This window comes from Uranotaenia lowii, chromosome 2 (genome assembly GCF_029784155.1).
Source record: "Uranotaenia lowii strain MFRU-FL chromosome 2, ASM2978415v1, whole genome shotgun sequence".
Lineage (NCBI taxonomy): Eukaryota > Metazoa > Arthropoda > Insecta > Diptera > Culicidae > Uranotaenia > Uranotaenia lowii.
This window is the reverse complement of record NC_073692.1, coordinates 404847883-404866455: the sequence shown is the minus strand read 5'-3', so window position 1 is coordinate 404866455 and position 18573 is coordinate 404847883. Positions and strand designations below refer to the sequence as shown.

General features: G+C 31.9%; 1 protein-coding gene across 2 annotated transcripts in view; it reads left to right on the top strand.

Moving 5' to 3' along the window:
• Positions 1-18573, top strand: part of LOC129743829 (lachesin-like) — a 573951-nt gene that overhangs the window by 538112 nt on the left and 17266 nt on the right. The window lies entirely within an intron of this gene.

Below are 18573 nucleotides of genomic sequence, written 5' to 3'. Positions count from 1 at the left end.
CTGATGTCTGATGTCTGATGTCTGATGTCTGATGTCTAATGTCTGTTTTCTGATATCCCAGATATCTTATATCTGATGTCTGATATCTGATGTCTGATGTCTGATGTCTGATGTCTAATGTCTGATATATCTGATATGTCTGATGTCTGATATCTGATGTCTGATGTCTGATATGTCAGATGTCTGATATGTCAGTTGTCTGATATCTGATGTCTGATGTCTGATATATGATGTCTGATGTCTGACATCTGATGTCAGATGTCAGAAATCTGATATCTGATTTCTGATATTAGGTGTCTGATGTCTGATATCTGATGTTAGATGTCTAATATTTGATTCCTGATGTCTAATGTCTGATGTCTGATGTCTGATATCTAATACTTGATTCCTGATGTCGGATGTCTGATGTCCGATGTCTGATGTCTGATGTCTGATGACTGATGTCCGATGTCTGATGTCTGATATCAGATGTCAGATGTCAGAAATCTGATATCTGATATCTGATGACTGATGTCTGGTGTCTGATGTCTGGTGTCGGATGTCTGATGTCTGATGTCAGATGTGAGATATCTGATGTCTGATCCCTGATGTTTGATATCTGATATCTGATGTCTAATATCTGATGTCTGATATCTGATGTCTGATGTCTGATATCTGATATTTCAGATATCAGGTGTCTGATGTCTGGGTGTCTGATGTCTAATGTCTGATATCTGATGTCTGATGTATAATGTCTGATGCCTGATGTCTGATGTCAGATGTCTGTCATCTTATGTCTGATATCTGAGGTTAATGGCTGACGTTCGAATTCTAATGTTGGGTGTCGGGTGTCTGATGTTTGATGTTTCATACCTGATGTCTAATGATCGATATTTGATTTCTTATGCTCATGTTTAACGTCTGATATTTGACGTCTCATGTTTAACGTCTGATAGCAACATAATTACGCTAGCAACTGCTCCACCTTCATCAACCATTGAGTAGCCGGAGGTGCAAAGTTAATCACAAAATGTTACTGGCACAAATTTATTTCAAAAAGAAAGCTCTCGGCAAGTTCATCAGCCCAGTCGGTGGTGTTGGCCGTCGAGAGTGGAAGTAAATTTAAATTCTTACCAAATTAATTGTTATTCTAAGAGGGTGCCCCGATGACACAAAGGCGACAAAAAGCCACGTTTGCTTCTGGCTAGGAAACAAGTTGTTGTTGTTCTTGTTGGCCACCCTCCAAAATTGGAGTCCCCGAAGCACAGGTTGACTTTGGTGGTTGTTGTCGTTGAGAAGTAAGAAACTTTTCCATTCAGCTTTGGACCTGCCAATAGGGCACTCCCGTTAATCGTTTTACGAGGAAAATAATGTGTAATTTGAATGAATAAATAGGTCGGTTGTTTATGTTATTCCTCTTTTTTGTCCGTTTTTTTTGTTTCCGTGCTTGATTTGGTGAAACTTTTTTGCTTTTTTTTCGGTGTGCTGACTGCTCGTTGATGGCGCTTCCTTGCGTTTTTTCGCGTAATTAAAGGTGAATAATGGCCATTGTTTTGGTCGTTGGAAATTACCATTTTTCACTGGAATTTCTCCTTCGTGAGTGGAAAGCTTAATTCAAAGCGATTGGAAAATGAGACTTTTCGTAGAGAGGTCCTCAAAAACTAAAAGTTTAGTTTACGAATCATTTTTGTAAATTTTTCATTCTACAGTCATGAGCTTCCCTTAATCATGTTAACACTTTTGAAGTTTTCTATTCAACCTGCGTAATCATTTAGATTCTAATCCAGAATTAAGCATGTTTTGCAGCGAGTACCTAATCCCATTAAAACCGCTTTCTGTACACTATAAAGCACTTTAATCTACTCTACGGCTAATTAATCAAATGACTATACACACTCGCTCTCGGTTCGAGTAGTAGTAGTTCAATTTCGTAGAAACCTCATTAAAAGCCAGCCCCGCTGAATAAGTTATGGTCTAGACAGACAGAGGCGTACTTGAATGTGTGGGTGTGTGTGTATGTGTGCAATTGTGTACCAGTCTTTTCCATCCAATTTCCATCAGGCAAACTTTGGCTTGGATCCCAATTCCCTAGTCTAGGCTTGGTGGATACTTGCACCTGCAAACTTCCATAGAACTGTTTCGACGACAGCCCATAACCCGAGCTGCCAACCAATATATTGTATGTTGTATGCTCAGTTCTCGACTGTCACCCTCGTTAGATGTATCTGTATGTGTGCATAGAGGTGGTGCAATATTCCAACTCGCTTCGCATCCAATTTGTCTAATATCATCTACGATGACGATGATGTCGCCTGGTGGAACACGCTCTCACCTGAAGAGGAAACCTGCGAGGGCCCAGTGGGGAGACATTCATCCCCCCATTCTCGCACCTCGAGCTCTGCTGCGTGATGTACGGCTCAGAGGTCCTTCAAGAATAATCCCATCTTTCAATCATCCATGAATTCTGAATTACCAATATGAGTGATTGTATTTTTCAATATCTATCTGGAAAAGAGACATTCACTCAACGAAATTTGATCTTCATTCCGTATGCTGGCCTTTTGGCGACATCCTGATATCTTCTTTGAAATGTTCAATTCAAATAAATCAAGCGAGAAAGGCTGCCACGTCGAATTTGAAACCATTGGAGCAGAACAATTTTACAATTTTGAAAATTGTTACTATTTTGACAATTTTGACAATTTTAACAATATTGAAATTTTTTTCAATTTTGTCAATTTTGTTAATTCTGTCAATTCTAACAAGTTTGACAATTTTAACAATTTTGACAATTTTGACAATTTTGACAATTTTGACAATTTTGACAATTTTGACAATTTTGACAATTTTGACAATTTTGACAATTTTGACAATTTTGACAATTTTGACAATTTTGACAATTTTGACAATTTTGACAATTTTGACAATTTTGACAATTTTGACAATTTTGACAATTTTGACAATTTTGACAATTTTGACAATTTTGACAATTTTGACAATTTTGACAATTTTGACAATTTTGACAATTTTGACAATTTTGACAATTTTGACAATTTTGACAATTTTGACAATTTTGACAATTTTGACAATTTTGACAATTTTGACAATTTTGACAATTTTGACAATTTTGACAATTTTGACAATTTTGACAATTTTGACAATTTTGACAATTTTGACAATTTTGACAATTTTGACAATTTTGACAATTTTGACAATTTTGACAATTTTGACAATTTTGACAATTTTGACAATTTTGACAATTTTGACAATTTTGACAATTTTGACAATTTTGACAATTTTAACAATTTTGACAATTTTGACAATTTTGACAATTTTGACAATTTTGACAATTTTGACAATTTTGACAATTTTGACAATTTTGACAATTTTGACAATTTTGACAATTTTGACAATTTTGACAATTTTGACAATTTTGACAATTTTGACAATTTTGACAATTTTGACAATTTTGACAATTTTGACAATTTTGACAATTTTGACAATTTTGACAATTTTGACAATTTTGACAATTTTGACAATTTTGACAATTTTGACAATTTTGACAATTTTGACAATTTTGACAATTTTGACAATTTTGACAATTTTGACAATTTTGACAATTTTGACAATTTTGACAATTTTGACAATTTTGACAATTTTGACAATTTTGACAATTTTGACAATTTTGACAATTTTGACAATTTTGACAATTTTGACAATTTTGACAATTTTGACAATTTTGACAATTTTGACAATTTTGACAATTTTGACAATTTTGACAATTTTGACAATTTTGACAATTTTGACAATTTTGACAATTTTGACAATTTTGACAATTTTGACAATTTTGACAATTTTGACAATTTTGACAATTTTGACAATTTTGACAATTTTGACAATTTTGACAATTTTGACAATTTTGACAATTTTGACAATTTTGACAATTTTGACAATTTTGACAATTTTGTCAATTTTGACAATTTTGACAATTTTGACAATTTTGACAATTTTGACAATTTTGACAATTTTGACAATTTTGACAATTTTGACAATTTTGACAATTTTGACAATTTTGACAATTTTGACAATTTTGACAATTTTGACAATTTTGACAATTTTGACAATTTTGACAATTTTGACAATTTTGACAATTTTGACAATTTTGACAATTTTGACAATTTTGACAATTTTGACAATTTTGACAATTTTGACAATTTTGACAATTTTGACAATTTTGACAATTTTGACAATTTTGACAATTTTGACAATTTTGACAATTTTGACAATTTTGACAATTTTGACAATTTTGACAATTTTGACAATTTTGACAATTTTGACAATTTTGACAATTTTGACAATTTTGACATTTTTGACAATTTTGACAATTTTGACAATTTTGACAATTTTGACAATTTTGACAATTTTGACAATTTTGACAATTTTGACAATTTTGACAATTTTGACAATTTTGACAATTTTGACAATTTTGACAATTTTGACAATTTTGACAATTTTGACAATTTTGACAATTTTGACAATTTTGACAATTTTGACAATTTTGACAATTTTGACAATTTTGACAATTTTGACAATTTTGACAATTTTGACAATTTTGACAATTTTGACAATTTTGACAATTTTGACAATTTTGACAATTTTGACAATTTTGACAATTTTGACAATTTTGACAATTTTGACAATTTTGACAATTTTGACAATTTTGACAATTTTGACAATTTTGACAATTTTGACAATTTTGACAATTTTGACAATTTTGACAATTTTGACAATTTTGACAATTTTGACAATTTTGACAATTTTGACAATTTTGACAATTTTGACAATTTTGACAATTTTGACAATTTTGACAATTTTGACAATTTTGACAATTTTGACAATTTTGACAATTTTGACAATTTTGACAATTTTGACAATTTTGACAATTTTGACAATTTTGACAATTTTGACAATTTTGACAATTTTGACAATTTTGACAATTTTGACAATTTTGACAATTTTGACAATTTTGAACACTAAATCAGTTAACTAAGTGTGTCTGATATGATTTATGAGAAAATTATAGGAAAGAAACACAATACAAAACCACTCGCTTTTCTGCATTGAAATTTTTGTTTTAACTCAATTAAAATCTTTCTTCCTCTCCTTTTGACCTCCACTCAATAGAACAAACCTTCTACGAAAAACGATGCAGAACACACACATTAATCAGAATCTATTACCCTTTCTGCACTCTCGAACTGGGGTGATCTAGGGCAAAGGTTTTCCTTTAAATTAAATTCTGCTGTTCGATTGGATAGGTTATGAACCGGATGATGACCTAACCTGACTCACTGCTTATGTATTTGTACATGGGAGGAAACAGGTTATAAGAGGAATCGGGTCAAAAGTGAACTCTTAATCTTTTGCCATTACTGCCATCCGCAACCCAATTCTCATCCGCTTCTGATGCGATGCGACAAATATTATATTGGAGGTTGATAGTTCAAACTTCTATGCGCCATATCAATAAACTATAAATTTTATACCTTCCTTACTTCGAGAGAGCAAGTTTCCGTGCGAGGAGTGTGAGGTTAGGTTAGGGGTGCTCCAAAACTGTCGATGCATTTGGGTCCTATACCCTATACGGGAGAGCGTCCTGGGAGGGAACCCAGGGGTATTGTGTGTATCATAATTCAAACTTTCACCATTACCGGAAAATTGCTCTTGAAACAGGTGCGCATTAGGGGTGGTTCTCCCCGAAAAAGTTTTTAACGTTTAACTTTGAATTTTAGTTCTCCAAGTCAAGGTTACGTGCGAATACTTATAAAAATAACGTTGGGTTTGGACTTTTGAAGTTTTTAAGTACCTTCTACTCAAATAAAAGTAACTTGTGAAATTGAGTCAATTAAACCAGCAATTAAACTTGACAAAATTGAAAAAAAAACATCTGCCGTAACTCAAAGATGCCAAATTTGTAGAATTTCGTCCGGGAGTTTCCTGAGATACAGAATGCCGAATTTCGTTGTTCCTAGGCAAAGACTTGTTCGCGGTCCTCAATATGTTAATATTAAAATTACAATCGAAAGTTCCCAAATTTAAGGAAGTTTCTGTTCCTTCAAAAAAACTCAAAAACCAATAAAAGTAACTTGTGAAATTTAGTCAATTAAACCGGCTACATCACTTGACCGAACTAGCACGATGATTCACCTATAATGCACCAAAGGACACATTATTAATTTGTCCTCGGTGATGATGATGATGCTGATGGTGATGTTGATGTTTATCTGCACCTAGGGTGGCTCCTGTATCGAAGCATCTTTCGAATGGAACGTGACTAGCATTTCTCGGCGAAAGCATCTTCATTCGATCGACCGCCTCTAACTGAGCAAGTGAGCTGGCAAAAGTTTAAAGTGCTGCACAATAACAAGCAATCTGCTAGGGCAACTTTAACCGGAATTTAGTTGTCTTCATTTGCAACAATCATCCTAACTTTGTGGATCCAGAGCCAGGAAAATGGAGGATTATGGGAGCACGGGGTACACCTGTAATTATAAACTTGTCTGTTCTCGGAGAGCAAGTGCTGGCTGATGCTGCCTGGATGCCGATGCTTTTTGCCTGCACGTATTTGGCGACAACGAGATACCTACTAGCTACTACACGGCACTATCGAACGTAACGAAACTTGAGCTTTGGTCACATATGTGTGCACAACCGGGCTGCAATCGTTCCTCTACGTGTATGAAACATGTATCCCTTTGATCCTGTTGGAGCTGTTGGAGGAGAAGCATTCTTGAGTCCTCTGGAGGAAGTGTTGCCATTTAAGGAATAATTAGAAAACACATCTCTTTAGATTGCGAGAATGCTTGAAATTTTGACAATTTTGACGATTTTGACAATTTTTCCATTTTTTACAATTTTTGACAGTTTTGATAATTTTTACATTTTTTTAAATTTTTACAATTTTTACAATTTTTACAATTTTTACAATTTTTACAATTTTTACAATTTTTACAATTTTTACAATTTTTACAATTTTTACAATTTTTACAATTTTTACAATTTTTACAATTTTTACAATTTTTACAATTTTTACAATTTTTACAATTTTTACAATTTTTACAATTTTTACAATTTTTACAATTTTTACAATTTTTACAATTTTTACAATTTTTACAATTTTTACAATTTTTACAATTTTGACTATTTTTACCATTTGGCAATTTTAACAATTTCGACAATTTTGACTATCAAAACAAACATTCAGCAGCAACAGTGTTAAAAATCGGCGCTTCCTTAGGCAATCCCGTCTTTTTCCACCGGAAGGGCAAACCAAAACAAACATTCAGCAGCACCAGTATTTAAAATCTGCGCTTCCAAATCCAATCTGTTTTTTTCACCGGAAGGCGAAATCAAAACAAACAATCAGCACCAGCTGTAAAAATCTGCACTTCCTAAACCAATTCCGTTTTTTTACACCAGAAGGTCCAAAACAAACAATCAGCAGCAACAGTCTTAAACATCTGCGCTTCCTAAGCCAATTCCGCCTTTCAAATCAAAATAAACAATCAGCAATAGCAGCCTTGAAAATTTGTGCTTTCTAATCCAATTCCGTCTTTTTCTTCCGTCAAACCAAAATAAACAATCAGCAGAAACTGCCTTAAAAATATGCGCTCTCTAAGCCAATCCGTCCTTTTCCTTAAAAATTTGTGCTTCCTAAGCCATTCCCGTTTTTTCCACCGGAAGGCTAAATCAAAACGAACAATCAGCAGCAGCAGCCTTAAAAATCTGCGCTTCCTTAGCCAATCCGTCTATTTCCACCGGAAGGCCAAATCAAAACAAACGATCAGCAGCAGTCTCGAAAATCTGCACTTCCCTAGCAAATTCCGTTTTTTTACCGGAATTTCAAATAAACAATCAGCAGCAACAGTCTTTCAAATCAAAATACACAATCAGCAGAAACAGCCTTAAAAACCTGCGCTTCCTAATCCAATTCCGTCTTTTCCTTCGGAAGATCAAACCAAAGCAAATAATCAGCAGAAACTGCATTAAAAATATGCGCTACCTTAGTCTATCCGTCCTTTTCAACCGGAAGGCGAAATCAAAACAAACAATCAGCAGCAATAGTCTTAAAAATATGCGCTTCCTAAGCCAATCCCGTCTTTTCCATCGGAAGGCCAAACCGAAACAAACAATCAGATGCAGCCCTCAAATATATTAACAATAACAATAATGAAAAACACTTATTGATGATTTTCAAAGCTTTATGGTCAGCTCTAGACAAGTATTAATATTCAATACATTTTGTATAATGAGTACTCTCGACGAAAAAAAGGGAAAATTTAATGAAGTTTTTTTTTTAATCTTTGAAGAGAACTTTAGCCCTGTTTTTAAATGCAATGTGGACAATTCCAGTGAAATTGAATAGTTGTAGTCAATTTTTATGATCAATTTTGAATTATTTAATTTTTGATTTATTTGAAATTTCTTACAAACATACCTTTTTCAAACAGAGAAATCATTTGCTACGGTTTTTCTTTTCAAAAACGATTTTTTTTTCAAGGTTTAAAAAAAAATTAACCGTTTTTAAGTAAAAACGGTTTTATTTTTCTAGAGCTTTACTATAGCAATAAAAAATAGCAAAAAAACATTTTTTGAATCACTCAATTTTTTAGTTTTTTTCTTATCACTTTATTTACAGCGTTGGGCGCTACTAAAATTTCCTTTTAGCATTGCATGTTTTTATTTTTTTTTCTACAATTATAATTTGTCCTCGAAGCCCTGACAACCCTTCTCAACAAACGATGAAAAAAACTGTACTTTTTTATTTGAAATTCCTCATAAACCCGCTGCATTGCGTCATGAATATATTCAAATTTTTGGATTTTTCTGACACTTTGATAACTATATATAGTTATCAAAGTGTCGAAAAAATCCAAAAATTTACCGATTTTTAAGCAAATTTAGCCAAAGTTACAGTTAACATTCTTAGTTCAATTTTTTTTTATAGAATCTAAAGATTTTCCTGATTTGAATCGGATACCGATCACTTGGAAAAAGATTTCTAGAGCTGTTTTTTAAAAAATTATGAGATTGGTTATGTGGATTGCAAATGTTTAAGTAAAATTACTAATTTTATTGATGAATGGCATGACTTTTTGATGGCTTTCATGAAAATAGCATCACAGATGATAACTGTTACTAACTTTATAGATCAAATCACAAAAAATTACAGATATGGTTTTTGTCAAGAGCTTAACATTTTTCTCCTCAACTTTGATGGTGAAATCTTAAATGATTCACTAAGACTTCATAACAGTTTTTTTGTGCTCACGGACCTAGCCTTTCAACAAAATTTGATAGAACTGATATAGATACCTATAGATATAGATATAGATATAGATATAGATATAGATATAGATATAGATATAGATATAGATATAGATATAGATATAGATATAGATATAGATATAGATATAGATATAGATATAGATATAGATATAGATATAGATATAGATATAGATATAGATATAGATATAGATATAGATATAGATATAGATATAGATATAGATATAGATATAGATATAGATATAGATATAGATATAGATATAGATATAGATATAGATATAGATATAGATATAGATATAGATATAGATATAGATATAGATATAGATATAGATATAGATATAGATATAGATATAGATATAGATATAGATATAGATATAGATATAGATATAGATATAGATATAGATATAGATATAGATATAGATATAGATATAGATATAGATATAGATATAGATATAGATATAGATATAGATATAGATATAGATATAGATATAGATATAGATATAGATATAGATATAGATATAGATATAGATATAGATATAGATATAGATATAGATATAGATATAGCCATAGCTATAGATATAGATATAGATATAGATATAGATCATGGCCGTAGGAACGGGGGGGTTTTGGGGGTTAAACCCCCCCCCCCCCCATGAGGGTCCAAAAAAGCAAGCGAGGTATTCTACTCTACACTCAAAATTTTTAATTCATAATCAAATTATGATAATAGATCAAAGTTATTCAACAATAAAAATCTAGATTAAAAACCTATCCCAAGTTCAAAATTCTGCTACTGTTTTTCAAAATTTTCTCATTTCTTTATAGAATAAATAGACAAATCTGGGATGTTTTATTTAAAAAACCAGGCAAAATCTGGGTATTTGATTTCAAAATTGTCGACCAAAATCCGGACAATATCCAGACAATTTTGGTCAAAACCTAGGAATTACTCATCAAAATCAATAAAAAATAACTTGATTAATCATTTCATGATTATTTTTTTGAAATTTGCCACATAATTTGTTTTTTAAAGATTGATTTAAGAATGAGGATGAGTATAAACCCGGCAAAATCCGGGCTTTTCCAATGAAATGCAGGCAAACAAATTGAACCGAACTTTTTCCTTAAGTTTATTTTAAATATCCGGGCAAACTCGGTTAATCGGGCAATCTGGCAACCTTATCATTGAAGCTCAGGTTTGCATATTAAATTTGAAATTAAACCAATTTTGAAGGTTCTGGTTCCATATTCTCATAACCAAAACTGTATTTCTACATATTTTCGTATTTCTGATTCTGTATCAACTTTAGGATTCTTGATTTTTTCAGTTTGAATAATCATTATAAATTAGGAATGAAAAGCTGCTTTCCTGGTCCAAATTCGGTTTTGCATTTCATATCAAATTTTAATCATGTTTTTCGAAAATCATATGGATTTTCAATATTTTGATAATAGTTTTCCGAGTATGACAAAAATAATAATTTGGCTTTATATTGAAAATCGAAGTTCTTAAACTTTATTGTTACACAAAGTTTAAACATTTAAATCTTCTAAGTGACGATCCAAAATGGAAAACTCGGATTCAACATTTGAAATTCCCATTTTAATTGAGATTCACAAAATAATTTAAAAATAAATAATTGAAATAATGAAATAAGATTAAACCATCACTACAGAATTTAAATAATAGATTCATTAACGATGGCTCTAAACTTGCCTTAAAAAAACTGATCTGGAATTAAGAAACGGAAAAAGTATTTTTATACATTTGAAAAATCGTATAGAAATTCAGAAACAGATTCAAAGTTCAATTTTCGAATCCAGGTTCAGAATTCAGGATCAGAATTCAGATTGAAAATTTGCAAAAGGTATAGCTTGTGAATGAGTTTTTCAATCAATATAGAATTGTTGAGGAATTGAAAAGAACATAAGCTTGTCAATTCAATTAACAGATTTCAAATACTTTATCAGAATTAGTTGGACACACAATTTAGCTAAAAATCACAAATATAAAGTAGAATTTGAGTTAATGTTCTCATTTTGTTTTATGCAAAATATTAAAATTATATTTAAAAAAATCATCCACAAGATTTTCATTATAGAATTGATTCTTTATGAAAAATATTTGCTGTTAAAGAAACCTGATCTTCATCCAAAAAATCTGCTCAAAATTTTATATTTTCTCGGAGTTTTGTTTAACATTATAAATATTGCAGTGTTTTTAAAGCCAAATTCCAAATCAAAATCATAAATTTAGTTCAAGTTTGCATCATGAATGTTTGATCCGAAAATTTTTAATCTCTAACTGTTTTTTTTTAAATTTTATTAATTTTCATCAAAAGTTAGAATCTTAGAATTTGCAAGATTGGGCTTGTTTGATTTGAGTAAAGAACAGGTTTTTTTTTAAAGAAATTAAAGACTACTCTAAAAAGAACGTATTCTAAGCGCAAATCCAATAACTTTGATATATCAGACTCTTAAACAAATAAAAAATTTAATCATCGATGAAAGAAAATTCCATATCTTATTTTTGAAGGTGCATTATAAAAATTCAGCTCACTGTTTAGGCTAAGGACCACTTTTCTAAACCTACGATTTAATAAGAATACTATTAATGAGTACTTAAAAATCATATTCATATATGTACATAGTTACAAACATAATTTGTTTTAATTTTTTTTCGTGCGTTCTTGGGCAAAAAATCATAGGTAAAAATCTGTCACCAAAACCCCCCTCATGAGTCGGTTCTTCCTACGGCCCTGATATAGATATAGATATAGATATAGATATAGATATAGATATAGATATAGATATAGATATAGATATAGATATAGATATAGATATAGATATAGATATAGATATAGATATAGATATAGATATAGATATAGATATAGATATAGATATAGATATAGATATAGATATAGATATAGATATAGATATAGATATAGATATAGATATAGATATAGATATAGATATAGATATAGATATAGATATAGATATAGATATAGATATAGATATAGATATAGATATAGATATAGATATAGATATAGATATAGATATAGATATAGATATAGATATAGATATAGATATAGATATAGATATAGATATAGATATAGATATAGATATAGATATAGATATAGATATAGATATAGATATAGATATAGATATAGATATAGATATAGATATAGATATAGATATAGATATAGATATAGATATAGATATAGATATAGATATAGATATAGATATAGATATAGATATAGATATAGATATAGATATAGATATAGATATAGATATAGATATAGATATAGATATAGATATAGATATAGATATAGATATAGATATAGATATAGATATAGATATAGATATAGATATAGATATAGATATAGATATAGATATAGATATAGATATAGATATAGATATAGATATAGATATAGATATAGATATAGATATAGATATAGATATAGATATAGATATAGATATAGATATAGATATAGATATAGATATAGATATAGATATAGATATAGATATAGATATAGATAAAGATATAGATATAGATATAGATATAGATATAGATATAGATATAGATATAGATATAGATATAGATATAGATATAGATATAGATATAGATATAGATATAGATATAGATATAGATATAGATATAGATATAGATATAGATATAGATATAGATATAGATATAGATATAGATATAGATATAGATATAGATATAGATATAGATATAGATATAGATATAGATATAGACATAGATATAGATATAGATATAGATATAGATATAGATATAGATATAGATATAGATATAGATATAGATATAGATATAGATAGACAACTGTTTATTTTATCAGCGAAAAATAAGACTTCATCAGTGGATTTTGAAATGCCTATGATCATCTGTAAAGTAGCCTTCCAATTTTTTACCGACCACCATTAATGGATTTCGCATCTCAAAATCCTAGTTAAAATGTTAGGTAATCTGAGAAAAACACTCCTATTATATTTTTTTTATATCTATTTTATAATTTTTAAAGATAAACTTTAGTTTTCAATTTGATTCAGCGAATAATCTGAATAAACCAGGGCTAAATCCAGAAAGTATTCAACAATATCTGGGCAATCCGACCAGATTTAACTTATCTCGAATTCTCTATTGGATTTATGGGCAAGCCTTGATATATCAAGATAATCTAGAATGAACGATAATCAAACTTTAAAGCGATTTTCGACAGCATTCTCCTGTACGATCTACAGTGAAAGGTTTAAAAATACCTCTATGATGTTTTGCTGAACCATAAGTTTTTGATGACATAACTTTCAGATATTTCATAAATTATTCAAAATCTTTTTTTTTTTTGTAGAGAAATGAATCCAACTTAGATGAAATTTCAGGCACAAGATAAGAGAAAATCGATGTTGAAAAACATGCGAAAAAAATTCGCCTTGTCTCCCGGTAGGACTTGAACCCACATCTTGCGCCTCTCCGGGGCCCATGTATTAACATTCTACTACAGGAGACCAACCTGGCGTATGAATATTATACTGGTTGAGTGTCGATGTCTATCGGAATGAAGGGAATAGTTCTCCCATGTGATCATAATCATTTTTCTTGGTCTATTTCTATTCCCATCATTTCATCTTACATCTAGTCCCTGAAATTTCATCTAAGTTGGATTCATTTCTCTACAAAAAAAAAGTTTCGCTGACTAAATGTTTGAGTCAAAACCCATCTCTGGGTCGCAGTTTAAAAATTATTCAAAATCATTTGAAAAATTTGACAAATCTGTAATTGAATAAATTTAAATACACTGGATTCTATTTTTAAACGATCTTATTTTACACGGTTTTATTTTAAACGATTTTTTTAAATATTCGGCCTATTCGGCCTATTCGGCCGAATACTTAGCTCAACTATTCGGTGAGCCAAATATTAGGCTTAACGGGTTTTTGGCGATACTCGGCGCCGAAATTCGGCCGACCGAATATTCGGTACATCTCTAATATGCCCTTTTGTGATGTTCGTTCACATTTCAAATTAATGAAATGGCGAACATGTTTCAAAAAAGGCTATTAGAGGAACTTTTTGGAACTTCAAGTTCATTGAAGGCTATTTGAGAACATTTTGTAACTATCATGATCGCATTCGAGAAAATTCGTTACCAATTCCCTTTGGAACCTTTGTTCAGCGAAATTAAAACTTCGGAGGCACGCGTTTAAGTAGATATCGGACTTTTGGTTGCTTGGGTGGTGAGAACAATTGAACTTTTTGGCGGCATCCCGTTGGCCCAATGAATCCTTGTTGTTGAAGGACGAGAATGAGAACGAAATCCTTTCGCGTTCATAATTTTCGCTGGTCTGCCACTACCTTGCCCGTGAGTAGTTGTAAAGTGGAAGCCACCTCATTTTAACTTTTAAAATGTTGTAGTGTATACTTATTAGTCAAGATTTGTGTGCAGTTCGTAGAAACGCTGTTTGTTTCGACGGCATTATGAGCAATACTGGGCAAACATAAACAAAACACATACATAGAGTGCCCCAAATGACACGTCTTTTGAGAAAGTTAAGATGTAATCTGACATTTTCAAGGATGATATTCACCACTGTTAATGAGGCGTCAAAATGTTCGACCACCCCGACCGGAACACTCAATTTGAAATGCATGCCATTTCGTAAAATCATGACCGATTTAGATTTATTTGTTGCGTTAGATTTTAAAATCTTAGATTTTTCAAATATTTGGTTGTGGTTGTGGATAATATCTATTCACGTGATAGCACAGATCAAGTGATAGTTCGGGGAGAAGTCACTTCAAGGGAGAATTTAATAACGTGATCCCCATTTCTTGTTTTCATCATATTTTCAAGTGAAATATACCCCCCAAAACCCCGTTTTCGCTGTAAAATGCGCGTTAGCTAAGTTTGATGATTATAAACAATTTTGCTTAATGAAAACCTTCATAGTTGAGGATAAATTCTTGACCGTTTTCCTTAAATTGCATAACCACGGGCGCTAAGGAACATGACTTTTTTCCGGTTGCAACCATTTTTCCTTAATTTGGAAACATTTTAGACTGACTCAAGGCTACATATCTTTATAATTCTTGTTAAAATTGTTTCACATGTACATAACTGAAATAGCTTAACTTAAACGAAAATCAAATATTGTACATATGTGTACGCCTTTAGGCGAGGTTTATGTTTCATCTCTTCTACCTAACATAGGATTTTTTTTAAATCAATTCAGAATAGTTGCATCAATCAGAACCACCAGATCGATTGTGCATCAATTGTGTTGATGTTTGGAATTGCTGATTTGATAAATTTATTACGTATAAATGAATCGATAAATCTGCTACCGAACATGCTTCGAAAATTCAAAAAATCTCATTTATTTGTGAATCAATTTTAACAAGAATTAAAAAGAAATGTAGCCTTGAGTCAGTCTAAAACGTTTTCAAACTAAGGGAAAAATTGGTTGAAGTGTGGCATGCATTACAATCGAAAAAGTACTGAAAATCATGTTCCTTAGCCCCTGTGGTGATGCAATTTAAGAAAATACGGTCAAAAATTTATCCTCAACTATGAACTTTTTTGCTTAGCAAAAGTCGTTTATAATCATCACACTTAGCTTATGCGCATTTTACAGCAAAAACGGGGTTTTGGGGGGTAATTTTCGCTTGAAAATATGATGAAAATAAGAAATGGGGATCAAGTAATTTAATTCTCCCATAAAGTGACTCCTCGAACTATCACTTGATCTGTGCTATCACGTGAATAGATATTATCCACAACCACAACCAAATATTTGAAAAATCTGAGATTTTACAATCTAACGCAACAAATAAATCTAAATCGGTCATGATTCTACGAAATGGCATGCATTTCAAATTGAGTGTTCCGGTCGGGGTGGTCGAACATTTTGACGCCTCATTAACAGTGGTGAATATCATCCTTATAAACGTCAGCCCTTTTTTGAAGCCTAATAACTTTTTTATGTTAACTTGAATCGAAATGCGATTTTCGTATCAAATATTTGTCATAATTTAGGCTTTAAGAAAACCATTTTCAAAAGAAATCGTCCGAAGGGAACCGAAGTTATTGATAAATTGGTTTTTTTATGTTCCTCCCAAACAAAATGTCTCAAAATCCCATACAAACTTCAGGCTCGTTGAGCGACCCCTTCCCGTGGTCCGATCTGGCTCAAATTTGACATGCAACCTTGTACTAGGCCTAGGATCAATATTAGCCTGCAACGCACAACATTCTACAGGTTTTAAATTTCCCATACAATTTTGGGGCACTCTAACATACACACTCTCATTTTTCTCTTTGCTCGTTTATGTTTGAGTATTGGGGCCTCGAAAAAATTCCTAAGTTTTAGTTGGCACCCGTCAAATAAGTAGCTCAGTTTTGATTTCCTGTTCAGAAAAACCTCATTTCCATCCACAGAAGGATGAAACTCCAAGGACCATCATCATGTAGTATAATCAGCTTTAGCATATGTGCTCCCAACGAAAATATTTTAAACATTTTATATTCATGAAATGTATGGTACTGTTTACCACGTTTCTTCCTACCTTGGTTTCAGTTGTCTCTGCGTTCAATACTGCACAGTGGGCCCGGCCTTGTTAAGATGAGAAGTTAATGTACTTATACTACTCACCGGGATGCTGACAAGATCTGGCTGTATATGTATCATAAGCATAAGCAAGCATAAGCATTTTAACAATTTTGACAATTTCGAAAAATTTGATAGAAAAGTTAGTTTGTCAAAACTCCCCCTTTTCTTTAGCCAAAACATAATAACAAAATCCAGCATCACTGCTTTCGTCGAATGCTATCTCTGGTTTCATTTCTGTTCAAGAAAACACGTAGGTAGGGGAAAAGTTCATATAACGCCCCATGTGGCTAATACGCGCCACCCTTGTTTTGAAGAATCTGAAGCATTTTAAGCCTGCAAAATATTACCAATTTGTTCTAAATGCTGTGATTGGTCATGGCAAGTATGAATTTTTCCTTAAAATGCTCCTGTGTCGTGATAATTTCACAATTTAGGTTTTTCTTCATTTCGATCTAAATTTTAAAGCACTTTCAATAAGGTGTCACCAAGCAGAGAAAAACGAATAAGACAATATTTTCTGACACATCGATAGAGGAGAATCTAAACTACGATTTAATGCTAAAAAATTATACCGAACTCGCTATGGTATGCTTTTTATGGGTATGTTTTATCACGGCCCATGCGCTCGTTATAACGCGCCAATCATAGTAGGCTGAAAATAGCATTGATTTTTCAAAAAGGCCAATTTTCATGGAAAATGAACAGAAAGTATAAAAGCTTATTTTGAGCGTTAATTCAGCCCAAAAAATCTACTTTTCAATTTTTTTTAAATTTTGATTAGTCCATTTTGATTTTATTTAAATTCAAAGTGTCTGTATGTATTGGTGTGTTTTCGGTCTTCGGCTGCTTTCGGGTGTGTTCGGCTGCTAGGCGCATATTGAATACACGGCGGCGCGTATTTGCAACACAGTTTTGTTCTGTGGCTTTGAATAAGGTTTTTAAAAATCAAGTTTTTGAAGCAACTATAGCCATTTGAGAAATAAAAAATCATAGGCATTTGTAGAAAACAATTTTCTTCAACGATTGCACCCATTTCTAACACAATTTGTACGTGGAATACATAGAAAATCAGCGATTCGCTTAGGTGGCGCATAATAGGGCATGTTCCCCTAACAACAGAAGACAACACACTGCCACGAGGCGCTCACGGCTAAGAACCTAGACACCTTTGTTATACCATATACTACCTACGATGGAGAACAGCCATCGGAACACCCCAAGGTTCCGATGCAACGATATGATGCCCCTCCTCAAACCGCAAAGCAACTATGAACATGTTTCCACCGTCCCTCTACACTAAATTTAGCAAAGGCAGAAGCTGAAGCAGCGGCATCTTCATGTGTAGAGCTGAAACAAACGAGCAACTTTAATGAAACTTTACTGCATAATGTTGGAAATTTTCTCCGCCTCATCTCGTTTTCTTTATAATTTAATTAATTACGTACCGTTTTTCATTCTGAAAGCTTTGAGGAGTGAGGGGTCTGTTATGTGGAATTCCACTTCGGGAGCACAGTGATGTGATCCCATGTGTACCTACTTTCTTCGGATGTGCTTTGGCCTTGCATCATCAGTTCAACCTTCAAACAACCAGACGCAGCCTACATCCAGGGGTAAAACAAA